We start from the raw sequence: 17,638 nt of genomic DNA, 5'->3' as shown, positions 1-17,638 counted from the left end.
CTCGCTCTCTCTCTCTCAAATAAATAAACAAATCTTTTAAAAATAAATAAATACATAAAAATTAAATTCAGAAAAAAAATTAAATTCAGGAAAAAAAGTCAAACTGAAGGAAACATAAGAAAATCACAGATCTAAAATAAAAAAAATAAATATTTTTTTAAAGAAAGCTTAGGGGGATTAATTTATGTGAGAGAAGTTAAGGAACGCCTTTCTGAGGTCGTGACTAGTTTTGGCTGGAAAAGGAGTTAAGTTGCAAGTATTGGAGGAGTGTTTGAGGCAGAGGAAACTGTACATGCAAATACCTCAAGCAAAAGAACTGCATGCATCTGAGGTACTGAAACACAGCTGGGTAGCAGGAGCCTCCTGAGCCAGGGGTATGATGGAAGATGAGGGTGATGAGATTGGCAGAGGTCAGGTCACACCTTGCCTCATGTGTTCTTTATTGGGACAATGGACACCATCTATGTGGAGTCTGATGATTACAGAGTAGTAATATTAATTTCCTGGTTTTGATTGTTGTAGTTTGATTGTGTAGAAGAATGTCCTTGTTTGTAGGAAACACATGCTCAAGTACTCAGGGTTGATGAGGTATCATATGAGCAATTTATACTCAAATAGTTCAGAAAAGAAAAAAGTTCTTTGTATGATACTTGCAACTTTTCAGTAAACGTGACATTGTTTCCAAAAAGAAACAAGATTGGGTAGTGAAAGTTCCCTTTCTCTGAGTCCTCTAATAGTTTTCCATTCCATTTTTGTTTTTCTAAAACAAAACAAAATATCTGAATGGAATAATTTGGATGTATTCAAGAAAATACAATTTGTGGGACAATTTATCTTTCTTATTAGATACAGATCTATGCTATATGTTTTTCATATAACCAGAAATAAAGTATTAGGAAGCAACTGTTTTCAATTTAGTCCTGAAATGGATACAGCTAGATTGCACTGCGAGGACAGGTGGTTTGGGACATAGAAAAGGTGAAACAAGTTCTGCTTGAATGAGTTACTGGTACAGCTCCTTTCTTTGGCAGAAGAGCTCAGTCTTTCCTGCCCCCAGCCCAAGCTCTAGGACACTCCAGACACTATTAGGCCTGCCTTGATACTTGAGGAACAAATAGGGGCCCACATACCAAATGTTGCTTTAAAAAATCATTGCCATCATTTGTGTGCATGAGATTGAATGTACAGACAGTGGTCAGACCATATCCAAAAATGGAACTCTGACACACAATCTGCAACAACCAGCTCAGGAAACCAACTCATTAGTTACAATAGCCAGCCCAGAATGCCAGCCTGTCATCTATAAGTCAGACATGTAGGAAGTCAGACCATTATCCCCAACAACTGGTCCAGGAAGACAAATAATAATCCCTGTCACACTGAAACCAAAGTGTCCAGGACTTGCCTAGTAACTGTCAGCTTCCTTAACTTTTGTCCTCCTTCCAACTTAGAACCAACCAGAGAAAGCCAAATATGCACTCCTAATCTAACGCATTCGATGCCCCACTTCCAGTTAGCCTACCTACAGCTTCCTGTGCCAATGGCCCCCAAGCAGGGCACACCTGAAGTCCTCCCTAATTCAGGATAAAGCTTTCCAGCTCCTGTGTGTGTCTGAGTCTCTGCCAAACACAAGTATTGGTGGCTGACTCCTTTGCGATAACAGGCATGTGGTAAATAACCTTTGCTGGCTCTCACTGGTTAGTCTTTGTTTATTCCCACATGCAGCAGGCATTGATACTTTTCATGCATAACATCATTTATTGCAATGAAGCAACTGGAAAATTTAACTGCAATATCTGTTTGGCTAATGTGTATTTATAATTTACTAAATAATTATGTATTGTTTTATCATTAAAATTTCAGTTGGACATGTTTCTTTTATAGAACTAGCTGTGTGTCTAGTAAAAATGGGATATAGACTGATTAAGGAAAATATTCCCAAGGCTTTATACATTTCTGGAGTTAGCAGCAAAAGCAAATGTTTCATTAGAAATTTATATGCAGTAAATGGTAGATTCTTTGAGTTTTGCACATAAGGATGAGTCATCCCTGAAGAGTGTTTTATATGGTGAAAATCAATGCTCTACCTGTAAAATTGTTTTACAGAATTTGGTTAACAAAAGGATGTTAAATCTGAGAATTTAATTTATTTGATTACTGTAAAAGCATTTGGTAAGAGGAAGAAAAAGGTGTGATACTTAGAACAGTCAAATTCCTAATCAACAGAGGTTGAAAAGTGACATAAGCTCCCAGATACCTTCAGTCCTTACAGCAGGCTGTTTTTGAGGTCTATGATGTGAAGACACTTTAAAATTCAAACCTTGAATCAGAAGTCATTTTGAAGACAGATAAAGTAGCTGGTAAATTGTAACTCCAGTGTTTTCTGCAGGTAGCAGGAGAGCCATTTCCAAACTCTAGCTATCTATCCTTCTCTCCTCCATTGAGGACACATCTTCTCCCAGCCTTCTGGATCTCTCCCAAATTCATTTCTCCAACCTTTTCCTTCCGCCATCATGCCTGTAATTCCTCGAGGTATAGATGTGAGCTACTAGAGCAGAATCATCAAAAGGTGCCTGTTAAAATGCAGATTCCTGTGCCCCATCCTGACCTTCTGAATCAGAATGTCAGGGAGTGGAGCCAGAAGAATGTTCATTTTCACAAGCACTCCAGATAATTCCTATATATACCTGAAGTTGAGAATTACTGTTTGAAGCATTTATCTACCTTAAAATCTCATCAAACCTCTTGGATTCAGAGAAGGCCTAATATGCTAATGACGATAAAATCTATATTTTAAAGCTTAGCTTCTCATTTGAAATTCAACCGGTTTCTCTAACTTCTTTGCTAAGAACTATTCATCAGATAACTTACTGTCAAACCACAACTCAGGAAGAATAAAACCAAACTCATGTATTTGCTGCAAAATAAGCTCCTCCCCTTTCTTCCATTAGTGGTATCATAGCCTCCTAGTTATCGACTATTTAAAAATGTAAAAGTAAGAGTCATCTTTGACCTTTTTTCACATCATAAATCCAATTGGTCACTAATCATAAGGCTTCTTCTCTCATTAAGGGTCTAACTGTAGCCAAATCTATCTCTAAGTCAGTAGTTGTTACCCGAGTACCTAGGAAATAGTCATATAAAGATAATAGATCAGACCTGATTCTTGCTTCGAGATACTTATAGTCTAACTTTCATGAGAGTCCCGTAAATAATCCTCTGTGCTAAGTGCTATGGTGTAAACATGGCAAGAGTGCTGACAGTACACAGGTAAGGAACCAATGAATGATTCCTACATGGTCTGTGAGGAGGCAGTATTTAAGCTGTTATTTTCTGAAGGATAAGTAGCTTCCCAGGCAGTGAGGAAAGGACATTCAAGAACAAAAACAACAGGAGCAAGAACACCGGGATGTGAAAGTGAGTTGGACAGAATAGTTCTTTGCCTGATGTGTGCTGGGGAGTGATTGTGGTAAAGCCCAAAAGGTGGATTATGCCCAAATTAGAGAATGTCTTGTGTGACATGAAAACAGCTTGGACTTTTTCTGTGGGCACTGAGAGTCACCAAAGGGTTGTTTTCTTTATAATTATTATATTTATAAAAATATATGTGTAGGATTTCAAAATTCAAATACGACAAGGCTTAAAACCAGCACATTCTCGGTTCCATCTCCTCCCTCCCCAAGTCCTGCTCCTCTCAGGCATCCACTTTACATACTTAAAGCTGTTACTTTTTAGTATTTACCTCCCTGTTTCAAAATAATATGGGGCATTGAAGAAATTTCATTGTGAAATCAACAAATAGCAGTGTCACTGAGTCTGTCCTGGCAGTTGATCTCTTCTGCAAAGAGGAAATTTCTGGTCTCCTGCCTGAGGGCACAAGGTCAAGAGGAGGAAGCAGACCCAAGCTTCACCACCAGTTATATAGAATCTGGCTCAGTCACCCTATGTTCTCGTTACTTGACTATTTCCTGGACAGTAGTCTTTAATGTCTAACACATCTGAGGTTATGTCAATTACTATCAAATAAATCATTACATCAAGTTTAGCTTTATGAAGAGCCCAAGCTACCTAATTCTTTTTTGTAGTAGTAGTAGTTGAACCTGGTTTCTATCAGACAGATGAAGAAACCGAACAGACCAAAGTGAAGGTAAAAAGTTGGTAAACGCGGAAGTCTCCTAAAGCAGAGGTCAGCAATCTACAGTCGATGGGCCAACAAATCCAGTCTCTCACACATTTTTGTCCTGCGGATGAACTAAAAGTGGTTTATATTTTTTAAGTGGCTAAAAACAAATCCAGAGGCAAATACTGATTTGTGATACATGAAAATTATATGAAATTCTGATTTTAGAGTTTGTTAATAAAGATTTATTGGAATCTTACCAGGCTCATGTTTTACATTTTGTCTACAGCTCCTTTTCATGCAGGAGTAACCATGTAATTGTGTAGTTGTGACAAAACCTAATTAGCTTGCAAAGCCTAAAATGTTTACTATCTGACTCTGCAGAAAAAGTTTACTGACCCTTGTTCTAAAGCAATTAGCTGGGGTAATGCAAAGAGCATCGGGTAAGAGCATTAAGCCCAGATAGTCTGGCCAAGGGAAACAGAGATCCCTAATAGAGAAAGTGGGAGGGAAGAAAGTAAACGTGTTTTCTGCCCGTGGGACTTCCTTCAATTCTGGTTAATGTGAAGCCATAGAGCATTAAGCCTCAGCAAATTTCAATTGTTAATACTTCTCAGAGTTTCCCATTTCAGCTTCTTGTCTCACTCTCCTAAATCATTATTATCTGTACCACTTGCCAATATGCTTTTAATTATCTGCATACATGCATGTACATGATCTATTCCTCAAATAAATTTTAAGCTCCTGATGGCTTTAGAAAGGTGTGGGGGGGGGATGCTTTACAGTCCCTTGTATTTTTGTTTTTCCAAGACCTAGATTGATGTATCATGATCCCGAGTGCTCATGAATATTGAAGATGATGAAAATCTGCCAGGCATTATCTACACTTTTTTTTCCTCTGGAGAAAGAAAATAAATCCCTAAAAAATGTGTTTCTACATTCAAAGAATTTTAACAAGATAGACTTTGATGCAATTTAAGCTATTAGATGGGTAGCACAGCCTGAGAATTTGGAAAGTATGCAGTAAAACATGTGTTCTTTAGTTGAATCCATTGGTTCAAAGAGACCTTTACAGCTCTCAAAATTTCCTTCTCTTTGGGGCTCCACCTTCTTCAACACACATCCTTGCACATGCACCTCAACCATCCCATCCTGATATATCCAGAATCAGAGAATAAACTTCTTGATGGTGAAATAGAAGTAGAAAGAGATGTCAAATGAGCATGTGCTGAGCCATAGAGCAGAAAGAAAACAAAATCCAAAACTATTTCTAAATTTCACCCAGGTCTCTGAGGAAAGGGTGAAGTGAAGGTTTCATTTAGTTTAGCAAGACACCCATTTGCAGAGTTAATCATTTCCCTTTTGTGTCTTAGTTAATACAAATTTATTCCATTAGGGTATTAATGGGCTTCTGGCTTCTGGCTGGTAGTCTCAATTGTAACCTGTTGCAGTAATTCAGTGAACAAGTGGTTGAGATGCTGTTAACTGTGGCTTAATGTTTTTTTTTTTTTTTAAAGGAAGCAGGTCTATAAAGAATTGCTTAGAAGCTCTGTCTGAAGAGAAATTCCAGATCGTTGAGAGATCTAAACAGAACCATGGAATACATACCTTTTTAATCTAAGATGAAAGAATTGAAGGTATTCTTGAATCTTACTCACCAACATCATCTATATATGAAGGAACCCTTGGTATATTTGATTTTCAAACATTTCTCTAATGTGACCAAATAAGGGTAAAGTTGGAAGAAAGGGAAACAAGTATGGCAAGCCTGAAGGATTCGTCAAACAGAATGCAACAGAATGCCAAAGGCTCTGAGACAGACTCTGAGGAATGAGAGGAGGGGAAGAACAAACTGGCAATTTTTCACAAAGAATAATAATGAGTACTTTCAAATCTCATCATCCCTTCCCCTGCAGTGCCAGCAGATCGATGATACAGAGATGCTAAATGACTAGGGAGACACTTCTCCTAGACACACACAATGTGGAGAACCAACATATATCTAGGATGCTTGCTAGTAATGGTGGAACTCAAATGTGAGAAAATATTCCTTTGGTGATGTTGGTAACCCCATTCAAACCACAAAATATGACAATGAGAACATTGAGCATCCTCCATCTCCAAAATAACATTGACTATGCCTCATTGTTCCAAGCTTGTAAATTACAATAAGGAAGCTGAGGAGCTGTCCTATAGTAGGCACTCAGTATATAATTTCCAGATGAACCAGGAGCTAAAATATTTGGAGGTTTGAGTGTAGGAGGAGGTTTGGAGGTTTTGCTGCACAAATCCTGACAGCGCAGAGAAAATGAAACATAAAGATGTTTGTCTATATCATGGATAATGGGAAACATTTTAAGGACTCAGTGAAAAGCAGACTTGGTTATAGAATTCTGTATGGGAGAGTTTTGGTGAATACCTCCTCTATTCCAGAGACGATCAAAATGTTAGCCAAATTGAGCAGAAGAAAGCTTCCAAAGTAATATCATAAAACCCTCTCTCTCCAAGAATGAAGTCATTGATCCTTCAGTGACTACACACCATAGCAAATAACAAATAGGTTGTTTTTTTTTTTTTTCATTTTATCATGTAAACAGGATGTTTTATCATTCCAAACAGAATTTGGAAAACATGGCATTCTACATGAAAGTTGGGGAACTTGCTGGAGGGCATATAGAAAGTTAGGGAAGGGCCAGAATTATATGCCCCAAGATTTTAACCTGCTCTTTAGTTCTCTAGCTGAGAATGATGCTCTGCCTTCATCCTAAACTTGTAGATATGCACCAGAAATAAATGCCCTTCTCACCTAAAAAGCCACCCTTCTGAAATTCCCTTTTACAAGTTTTAATAATTGTAATTACTCTTTGAAAACAACATTTTTTGTTCAAATGTCACAAAATCATATGTGTACAGAAGCCAGGTAGGTAAAATACACAAAGGAAATGGAATGTATGAGTTGTAGCAAATGGCAAGTGACTCTCAGCTCTAGTTTCTGGAGGATGCAGAGGCTGAGTACTCTGGGAAATTCAAGACACAAAGACAATGTAAAGACTCCAATTTTCTGAGAAAGAGCCAAAATTCAGATTGGTGTATAAGGCTTTTAAATTTTGCTGTGTTTATTTTGGTAACTAATTAAAACGTAAAACACTGGCCAGGCCAAAACCACAGACAAAACCTAGCATGTCTGCGGGCTGCTTCTAGCCAGAGGGAAACTCATTTCCTTTATATGTTGCCAGATGGAGCTGCTGGGGGCATGTCCCTCTGTTTGAATTGGCTTCTAATATATCAGCAATCAGGCACGTTAAGAAAATCCAAGAACTTTTTTAATAATGCCAACATAGATGGAACTGTACAGCTTCCCAGGATGGCTTACTCAGTAGGAAAATTAATTTAAGGTTGAGAGTTACGGTGTGTACTGGCTAAGAACATAGACTTTGCAACCAAGTTGCCTGGGTTTGAATTCCAGCTTTCACTCACCAGCTCTGTAACCTTGGCCAAGGGATATGATTTCTTCATTGCTTAGTTTCAAATCTGTGAATTGAAGATAATGACAGTTATCATGACAGTTACATGAATATATATACACAGACAAACACTTAAAATAATATCTAAATTAGTGCTAATTATTTGCTATTATTATTCACAAATCATAGCATTGGTTAAAACAACAAATTTTACACATCTATCTCACATTAGACAGCTACTGATCCTATGAGTGGCCTCAGAACGCTTTCTTCTTCAGACAGAAAGGTGGAGAAATCAGGCTTTTTGTGGTAAAGTCCCACTATTTTGGCCTTAGTACTGATGCCATCACTTTTTGGAAATGGCATAAATGCATATTTCAATGAGATGAATATACATAACAAATTTTTGAAATACTAAAAATACTAGCAGTTAATAGTATGTCAATCTATCTTGTCGTTTTTTTCCTTCTTGGAGATCATCCATTTTAAAGTTAGAGACATTCTGTTCCAGAGTTGGAAGGCAGAAAAATCAAAGGACTTTTATTTTCCTCTTTTATGGGTTAGTGAAGCATGAAACTTATTGGCAGATGCTTGAGCTAGATATAAGTTGCCATGCTATTTCATTCAAGTTTATTTTCACATTAAATGATTCTGGAGGTTTTCATATTTTAAAAAGGTACTCCACTTTTTTTTCAATGTCTAGAAATAGAAAAAAAACAGAAGGTCACATGATATCTTATCTATTTTACTGAAATAACCATATGTTTGTGAATAGTCAGCGATGACACAAATTCATTTTCTGTGGCACAAGCATATTTTCTCACCAATGAAAATCAAGATACACTCTGTCCTTTAAAGATTCCATAACTTTCTTTTTCATTTCCAGTATTCTCCGAATAAGTAAAATCATCGGGCCCACTATGCTTTCATTCTACCAAATTCTTCCATCCTAAGGCAAGAGGAAACAGTCATGAAAGTTCAAGAATAATGCAGGTGGTATCTATTAAGATTGAAAAGAACATCTACTTCCACTCTGATCTCATCAAGCATTGTTTGTGGCTTTGTGCTCATATAACACCCAACCTAGGAGCTAAGAAAAGCCAAAGTGCAGAAGCACAGAATAACAAAAGATGGGAAGGCATATTAGAAAGAATGTAGTGTACACGCTACTATCACCATCCTCCATTTAACAACAAGAACCAAAGCTCAAAGAGAGAATATACAAAATATGCAACTGAGTACCCAGGGGCCAGAAGCCAAACCTAAAATTGTCAATTAATTAAAATATCTTTGAATTCTGAACTCTGTGTCTATTAGCTTCTAGACGTTTTAAAAATTAGAGATGCATCACACAACATTAACTGTTTTTCCTTTCATAACTATTTCAAAATTCTCAGTTTTTCTCAAATATGATGGGAAGATTACCTGCATCAAAATCACCTGAGGTCTATGTAAATTTCAGATTCCCAGGCTCACCCTACACCTACTGAATGAGAAGGAGATTTAGAATTTGGGTACTGGCAGTTTTAATATACAATTCAGGATTGTTAAACAATAAAGTTTGAAAACCACTAACACCTAAGATCTGTTCTATACATTAATACAAGAGGAATTACTGGAAGAGGTAAAAACTTTCCTACTTAATTTATTTAAAAATGGATTTTAAAATCTCAAAGTTGCAAGATTAATTTGCTGTAAAGAATACTTGCATTAAAAATTCCAAATGAGCTTTCACAGATATGCACTCAGTGATTTTTCATAGTCACTTTCTCATTTGGCTTTATATCCTGGGGACTGACCCTAAAGTGAGTCTTACTCAATGGGTCTTATTCAAGTGCTTGTTGAAGCACTTGGCTTATATTAGGTGTAACGAGTTATATTTTGCTGCACTTAAAACAGAAATATAGCTAGCATTTAGTCTTACTGTGTTTGAAATGCCTTATCTACAGGGCTAGGGCATCCCAAACCCAAAGGATGACATAGAAAATAATGTTTTTGTATCACACCATTTCCCTTTTAATTTATTCTTTAATCTAAAAAGAAAAATAACAATTAAAATTAAACATTAATATAGCTTAAAGTTTAAATTGTGTAACAGATTTAGAAACATGACAACTTTAAAAATGCATTAAACCAGGAAATATTTCAAATATAGAAGATCCACATGACAACTTTAAAAATGCATTAAACCAGGAAATATTTCAAATATAGAAGATCCACAGATAAGCTTCTAGAATTCAATCTTAAGTTTGGTTCTCTTCCTTGTCCTGCAGCTACTATTTCCCATCAACATGGTTCGGTACAAACCTGGCATTCTATGTCCTATGTGGGTGAATTAAGGCTTTTTCAATATTCTAAGACAAAAAGAAGATTGGTAAATTCCCAAGGATTTATGTCCAATGTTTCATTACAAAAGAGCTCCTTGTTTTTTGATAATATTACATTGTTGTTGCATTATTATTATAACAGCAAAATAACTATTTATTACATTTTTAGTATGCATGGTTCATTATTATTATTGCCACATTAAACTGGAGTTGTGTTCTTAATTAAAGCTACTTTTAGTCACCTAGATACCCTGTACTCTACTACTCCTGGTACTTACATATCATAGGAAATTACGAATGTCCTCAGAATAATAGGCAAAATTAATTTAGCAATAGTCTAGAAAAATGAAGAAAGTTAAAATTACCCTTCTGAACTATTGTCATCAATCCATTTAAGATAATGAATATCTAAGAAGTAGTGTTCACTATACACTAAGTTTTCATTACCTTTTCTATGAACTTCTTATCCATTGTCATGTCATGTAAAGCTATATCCATATTGTCATACATTTCATTCTCCATCATATTAGGACAAGTTAGGGTTCAATGATAGCTTTAGGCAAATATTTGTGGAAAGACTTTAAATAAACTAGGTAGGGCTGGTTAAATGTTTCCTAAATTTGTGCTAGATTGATTCTATAATGATTCATCAAAACACTGGTTAAAAACTTGTATCTAAAATTTTGTTGAGAAATGACAGGCAGAGAAATATTATCTGATTGGCTGATATTTGACAGAAATTAATGATCGATAATAACCCAACCCCCATGAGACAAACATAAGAAACCAGATCCTTTCATACCTCGACTGTTCTACTACTCAAATGCAGAAATGCAGAGATGACCTGCTGTGAAACTCTACACCTGGGACCAGAGTTTTACACCTGGTCAGCTTCACACTTCTTATCAGTAATCTATTTCTCCTAAGTCTACGCTGAGCTAAAGATCAGAGCTAACATTTACTTCTACATTTCATGTTCTTTGAGTCCTTATTTGGTGCCAGGAGTCATGCTAACTTCTTTACAATTCCATTTGTTCGTATAATTATTAAATCACTTTTTATAGTTGAGAAAACTTAGAGCCTGTGTTCTTAATAACTGTAGCATATAATCTTTCTTTTTTATTTTGGTAAATATCTTGATTTACTATTCTTTTGCATTTAGTTACAATTCTTTTTCATTTGCTAAAAATAATTCCTAAGTACATATATATAGATATACGTTACCATATTGTAAACAAATAATTTCATGTCTATTTTAGGTTCCAAATGTAGATATTTGTATCTTTCTGGGAATGGGAAGCATTTTCTTATGTAGACAAAAACTAGTGGCTACTTCGGACTCAGAAATATTTCCAGTCAATCCTAGCCAATATCCTACTGTAGAATATTAATAATGTCTTGTATATAAACCCTTAACATTTTCAAAGTGAGCATTTGATTATTACAACTCCAAAGTAAGCAGGAAAGTGATTATGATACTTATCTTAGAGATGAGATAATTGATGTGAAGGGAACTCCAGTCTACTGATTTACCCAAGATTATGTAGTTAAATAATGGCAGAGCTTCGTCTTAGAATCTTGGCCTTCTGATGATGACTCACTTGGTGTTTTTCTAGTAGAATGTCCCTCAAATAATACTTAACATTCTGGTCATTCAAGTCTTTACAGCTCACAACTTTTATGAATGTGTTAATTTTTCCAGAAATGAACAACTCTATGTGGGAAACACAAATAAACTGAAAGATAAAAGATACAAAGATGCAAAACAAAGGTGTAATAAGTTTCAAACCATGTCATAAACAATCACAAAAACATTTCTTGGAAAACTGGGCTTGAATCCTCAATACATTTGTAAGACTGACCTTCAAAAGACAATTTTTCACCATTTATAATTTGTCTAATAACAGCATTTGAAACACAGAACATCTTTGCAACTACTTGCTTTTTTTATTCTATGCTAGCTATGAAAAGAATTTGTTTAAATATGACAGCTAGCTTTCGGACATTCTCATTTTGGACTGAATAACTATGAGAAAATCTTAGTCTCAGTCAAAAACGATATCAATTCCAGCTATTTTTAATATTTCAAGATGAATATGTATAAAAGATCAGCATCAGAATTCCTGTGGAGTTATTTTATTAATCAGTGCCATTTGAGTTTTTATTATTTATTATAAATTCCTATAGTTAAAAAGCAAGTCAAAGAATTATGGGAACATGGTTCTTTTCTTCTGTCATTTACGGAGATTTTCTGTATGTGTAATTTACCAAGATTTTTGAATGAGTGAATCCAAGCTCTAATTCACAAGACAGCTGCTCTCTTGCTTGGTTGGGTTGAATAGCCTGTTCCATTTCTCTCTAATCATCAATTCTATTCTCCTTTCTGAAGACCCACTTTCTCTGCTCATTCATTATCCCTGTTTTTCTAAATTCTCTCTTTGGTTTTGTATCTGCAGGCTTTTTTTTCCCCCCCTTTCTAAGGTAAGGCATGGACTCTGGTCCTAAATTTTCATACTTTACAAGTCTAGCACCCTTATTAACCAGCCACAGATTGCCTCTTAATTCACATTTTCAATTGTTGCATGAAACAAACTGACTCAGCCCAATTTGGAGGCATATTTCAATCAGATATGATAAAGAGGGTGAAGAATCATATATAAATAATGCCACTAAAACCTAACAAGTCAGGATGGAAAATCCACCAAGAAAGGAGAGTGGGCCAGGAAAACCCCCTAGTTTATCATTAAACTATTATCCTCGTCAGCCCTTCAAGAAAAACACAGGATGCTATAGATACACATAGAACATTTACTTAAACTAGGCCAGAAAGCATGATATAAAGTCCCTAGAGGAGGTAATATATGAGTTGAGATTTGAAAGATAAATGAATAAGAATTAGAGAGAGAGAATGGGGTAGAGTTTGTAAAGGAATGGAATCGATATGTACAAAGATAAGATGCATAAAGGAGTTTGGCCTCTTCAGGGAATTGTAGGTTTTTTAGTGTGAATGAAGCACAGGGTTTGAAGGTGAGAGCAACAACAACATAGATAAATCTGGAGAGTTTGGTAGGGACCAGATTATGGGTATTAGTTAGGCTCACTGAGGAATGTGATTTTATACTAGAGGTAATTGTAATCTGTTAAGGAATTTCGAGAAGAGTTTTGATATGAAAATGCTTATAATAGTATTAGCAACATATTTTAGAGTACCACTCTATCTCAAGAACCAGAGATAACACTTGGCATGTATTATCTCAACTAATTCTCACAAAAACTTAGTGAGGTAGACACTGCTAGTATCTCTATTTTTCAGATGAGATCATTGGGCTTATAAGTAACAGAAACAAAGCCAAGGGTGAATTTGAAGCAAGCAAGATTAGAAATAGAAAAACCAGTTCTTAGATTGTGGCATTAATTCTCTCTGAGATGAACTGGGACTTATCTGCAGCAGACATGAGGAAGGACTAGATGGGTGAACAATGAGAGAGTCAGAATCAAGAAGTTGTGGTTTAGGTTGGATATGGGCAAAAAGGGAAGTAAGTGGCCAATAACAATTCCCAATGTTCTGTATTAGGCATCTGGGAAGACAATAATTTCTGAAAGGAGAAGCAAAGTTTAAGAGAAGCATGTTGGATTGGAGGCATCTGTGCTAAAGAAAAGTAGAAATATCTAGCAAGTATTTGAATAAATGAGTAGGGTGCTCAAGAGAGACACTAAAAAATGTAATTGCTCAAACCATTAGAAGGTATTTCTTACCTATGTAAAATTCTAGAACCCGTATTTCAGGTTGGTGGGTGGCTCTCCCTCAGGAAAAAAAGAGTGGAAGCTTGAAGCCAGACATTTCCTCTTAGGCAAGTGAGGAGGAAGTTGCATGTGTCACTTCTAATGCTAGAATCACCATGTGTCCATACCTACTGCAATGGGGCTAGGAAATGCAATCTCTAGCTTAATTGATATAAAATGGTTAAAATTCTATTATTATGAAAGAAGAAACAGCTATAGGATAGTATTGGAGAGTTTAGAGCCATGAAAGTGAAATAGATTACCTAGGAAGAATGTTTAAAGTGAGAAATAAAGAAGGCCAAGAATGAAACTGACATATTTATAGACCTTTAGAGGCTACATGAGAGCCATCAGGGAGATTTCCTTGTCTTTCTGTACATCTTGAGTTATACTTCTTGTCTTGCTCTCTCCCCACGCCCCCTCCCCTTTTTTAAGCATTTGATAATCTGACTCATGATTGTCTACTTCATAACATAAAATAATTTGGTAGAAAATGACTCCATTTCTAGTTACAATTCCAGGGTTTCCCCACTACCAACAACACTGTAGTCCTACCTTCTGCTTTATCTGTGGAGATCAGCCAAAGCACATAGAGGGCCTATTATAAAACTTATTTTAAGTTAAATAAGTAGGGATAATTTGTAGGGACAATTGGTATAAATAAACCAGAGTTAAAAGGGCTTGAAGGGAATGAATATTGGTCTAGTACTAACAAGATAAAATTTCACAGGAATATATACAGTAATGTTTCAAAAAACTAAATTCATGAAAAAACAGCTTTTCTCGACCACAGTTAATATGAATACCTCAACTTTCATTCAACAGCAGTTAATATGAATACCACAATCTTATTTGACCACAAGATCAATGTTCAGGAATGCTGTCATACAACTGCTAAAAAAGTAATGCTATCTTAGGTTTTATTCGTAGGTTTGGCACACACAACAAAAAATGCTGGTACACAAAACATTTTATGCTGAACTCTTGGGAATACCATATTAGTATTTACAACTCATGGTGACCCATAAATTCCTCCTCTCCCTTTTCCCCACATCCAATTAATATCAAGTCCCATCTATTCTACCTTTTAAATATTTTGTGACCCTTGTGGTATTGAGTTGGAATTGAACTCAGTATGAACTCATTATATTTATGATATCATGTGTATATTATATATAATGTATAATTATATAGCACACATATAATTTTACAGAAAGATATACACATATGTACCTGTGTGTGTATGTATGTGTGTATATATGTTTCTTAGGTCTGTCAAATAAGTAGGCCAGAAGTAAAGAGACCAAAAGAGCAATCAGTACATCTAACACCCAAATCTTTGTTTCTAAATGCAATTTTTCACAGAAAGGACCGGGGTCCTTAGAGAAGTAGTTGAACCCAGAGTTGGGACAGGGAAACTGCAAAATGAGGCTAGAACGTTTTGTTGTGCCAGAAAGTAAGAAAGTGCTAAAATAGGGACATCTCAAAAAAGACAGGATTCAGCTTAATGAATACTAAAAATAGTGAATGAAATTTTGTTGAACAAAAAAGTTACATGATTTCAGAGTAATCACCAGAAATTACTTAATTACAAAGAGGAAAAATACTATTCGGGGATCACTTCATAGTGTATAAAAATATTGAATCACTTTGGTATATACCTGAAACGAAATCAGTTACTGTATGTCAATTATACTTCAATAAAAAAGAAGAAACTCAAGTGAAAATTTAAATACATAATATTATATACATACATGCACATATTTATACATTTTTATTTCATTTTACATACTACTGTCAGAAAATATATGGCTAACATACTGAATACTATGCTATATATATTTACTATGCAAATGTTAATTAAAAAATTTTTCCTGTTTTCAGGGATTATTTTTGAAATACAATCTAATTTATTTGCTGCATGCATAATGCAGAGGGAAACTGTACATAATTTTTAGAAAGGTTAAAGCAAAGGAAAAATAAATGAGTACTTAAAATTTTAAAGAGGGTAAGTCAGTAACTTTATAGTAGATTAATCTAACAAACACAAATTTCTTTAAGTTATCAAGGTTGACATTGGTAATAATGGTGCAAATTGACATTATGTGCTTCCTGATATATATGCTGAGAAGGACATGGCAGCACTTTAATGTTATTACAATAAAAAATACACAACTGAAAGCTAATTCTGGGGAAACATCAAAGAAATCCAAACTGAAGGAAATTCTGCAAAGTTACTGGCTTTACTCTTAAGAAAAAAAAAGATCATGAAAGGAAGAGAAAGGCTGAGGAATTGTTTTTAGATTAAAGGAAACTAAAGAAACAAGACAATTAATACAACCTGTGATTCTGGATTGTATCCTGGACAAGAAAGAAAGCTATATAATATATTATTGGAACAATTTGTGAAATTTGGAGAAGAACTATGAATCAGATAATAATATTGTGCCAATGTTTCATTTCCTGAGTTTGATAAAAATACTTTGGTTATGTAAGAGGTAGTGCTTAGGAAATACATATTGAAGTATTTGTGCATAAAGAGGAGACAGAGAGGAAAGAATAAATGCTACAGTAAATGGGGCAAAACATTAAGAATTGTTTGGTAAAGGATAGAATAGACTTCTCTGTAATATTTCTTGCAACTTTTATGGAAGTAAGAAATCATATCAAAATTAGAAGCTACAAAGAAAAACTTTCAAATCTGACCCATGTGGTCAGTAATAGATATCTGGTAAATACTTCTAATGCTAGAGGACACATTGTTAATCCACTAATCTAGGAGCTTCCATCTGCTACGTACAAAAGAAAAAGGAAAAAGTTTGCAAAGTCTTTTGTTTACATTAACACTGTGCTGTTTTTTGAGATGACTTATGTTTTAACACGCATCCACCGAGGAGATCCTGTCCTCATCCACAGTCATCTGGAAGGTCAGCTTTCAATAACAGAACTTCCGAGAGTAAGAAAAGCATAACACTAGATCTAAAAGATGTTTTAAGATACTAAGTGTGATCTCAAATAAGCTAAAAATATGCCATAAGTGTCACAACATCTTGGGCAGTTTCATCCTTCGGATAAATCTGCCATAGCTAACAGTGAAAGCTAAAAAGAGGATTCTCAGCAGAGGGATCCAGACTTAGAGTTATAATTTAACTCCGCTAGTCACTAGCTGAATTTAAAAAGATACCATTTATATATTTAGTATATTTGTATCCCTAACAAGAACACTACAAATACTATTATCCCAATTTTACAAATAAAGACACTAAGGCAAAGAGATATTGAGTAACTTCCCCAGGCTCACACAGCCTGTAAGAATTTTAGGTAGGACTCAAACCCTAGAGCCACCAAAGATAGTGCCTTTTTCTCCTTTGTTTTTTTCATGTTGTGTGAATGACGTAAAGACCCTAATGACTGCAAACATTCTCAAGAAAGAATTTGCTCAGGCATGGTAGGTTAAAAAAAAAAAAAAAAAAAGACTATATAGAGTCAGTGTGGCTATTCTCTTACTGAGTAATGCTCTTCTGGAAATCAACCCTTAAGAATTAATCAACATTTCAAATAAAAATTTATGTTCAAGAATGTTATTAATTTTGGCAAAAATAGATACATAAAAAATTTAAATATCCAATAATTGGTTAAGTAAGTCATGGTAGATACAATAGGTTATATTTAACCTAGTATAATATATGATCATACAAATTATTAATGACTGTAAGAAAATGAATACCATATATTTCATTAAAAAAGAGCAGAAAACAAAATTATTTAGACAGTATGGTTCGATTATATATACCTGTATAAGATATTTAGTCTATATGTCTACATATGCATACATGTATGGGAAAAGAAGCATATCAGTCAACATGTTAACATGTTTACCAGTGAGTATTGCAGGCGACTGAAGTTTACTTTTGTATATCTTATCTTTATTTCAAAACTTTCTA

At 35.0% G+C, this 17,638-nt stretch overlaps 1 long non-coding RNA gene across 1 annotated transcript in view; it reads right to left on the bottom strand.

The window, feature by feature from the left end:
* The window catches only part of LOC140593805 (uncharacterized), a 66,484-nt gene that overhangs the window by 27,956 nt on the left and 20,890 nt on the right, over window positions 1-17,638 (bottom strand). Inside the window, exons 3-5 of the long non-coding RNA XR_011994098.1 lie at window positions 10,190-11,647; window positions 8,409-8,533; window positions 7,598-7,651 (exon numbers count right to left, since the gene is read on the bottom strand). This is a non-coding gene — a long non-coding RNA (uncharacterized lncRNA). The remainder of the gene's footprint in view (window positions 1-7,597; window positions 7,652-8,408; window positions 8,534-10,189; window positions 11,648-17,638) is intronic.

Source organism: Vulpes vulpes, chromosome 1 (genome assembly GCF_048418805.1).
Source record: "Vulpes vulpes isolate BD-2025 chromosome 1, VulVul3, whole genome shotgun sequence".
NCBI classification, from domain to species: Eukaryota; Metazoa; Chordata; class Mammalia; order Carnivora; family Canidae; genus Vulpes; species Vulpes vulpes.
This window is presented reverse-complemented; position numbering and strand designations above follow the sequence as displayed.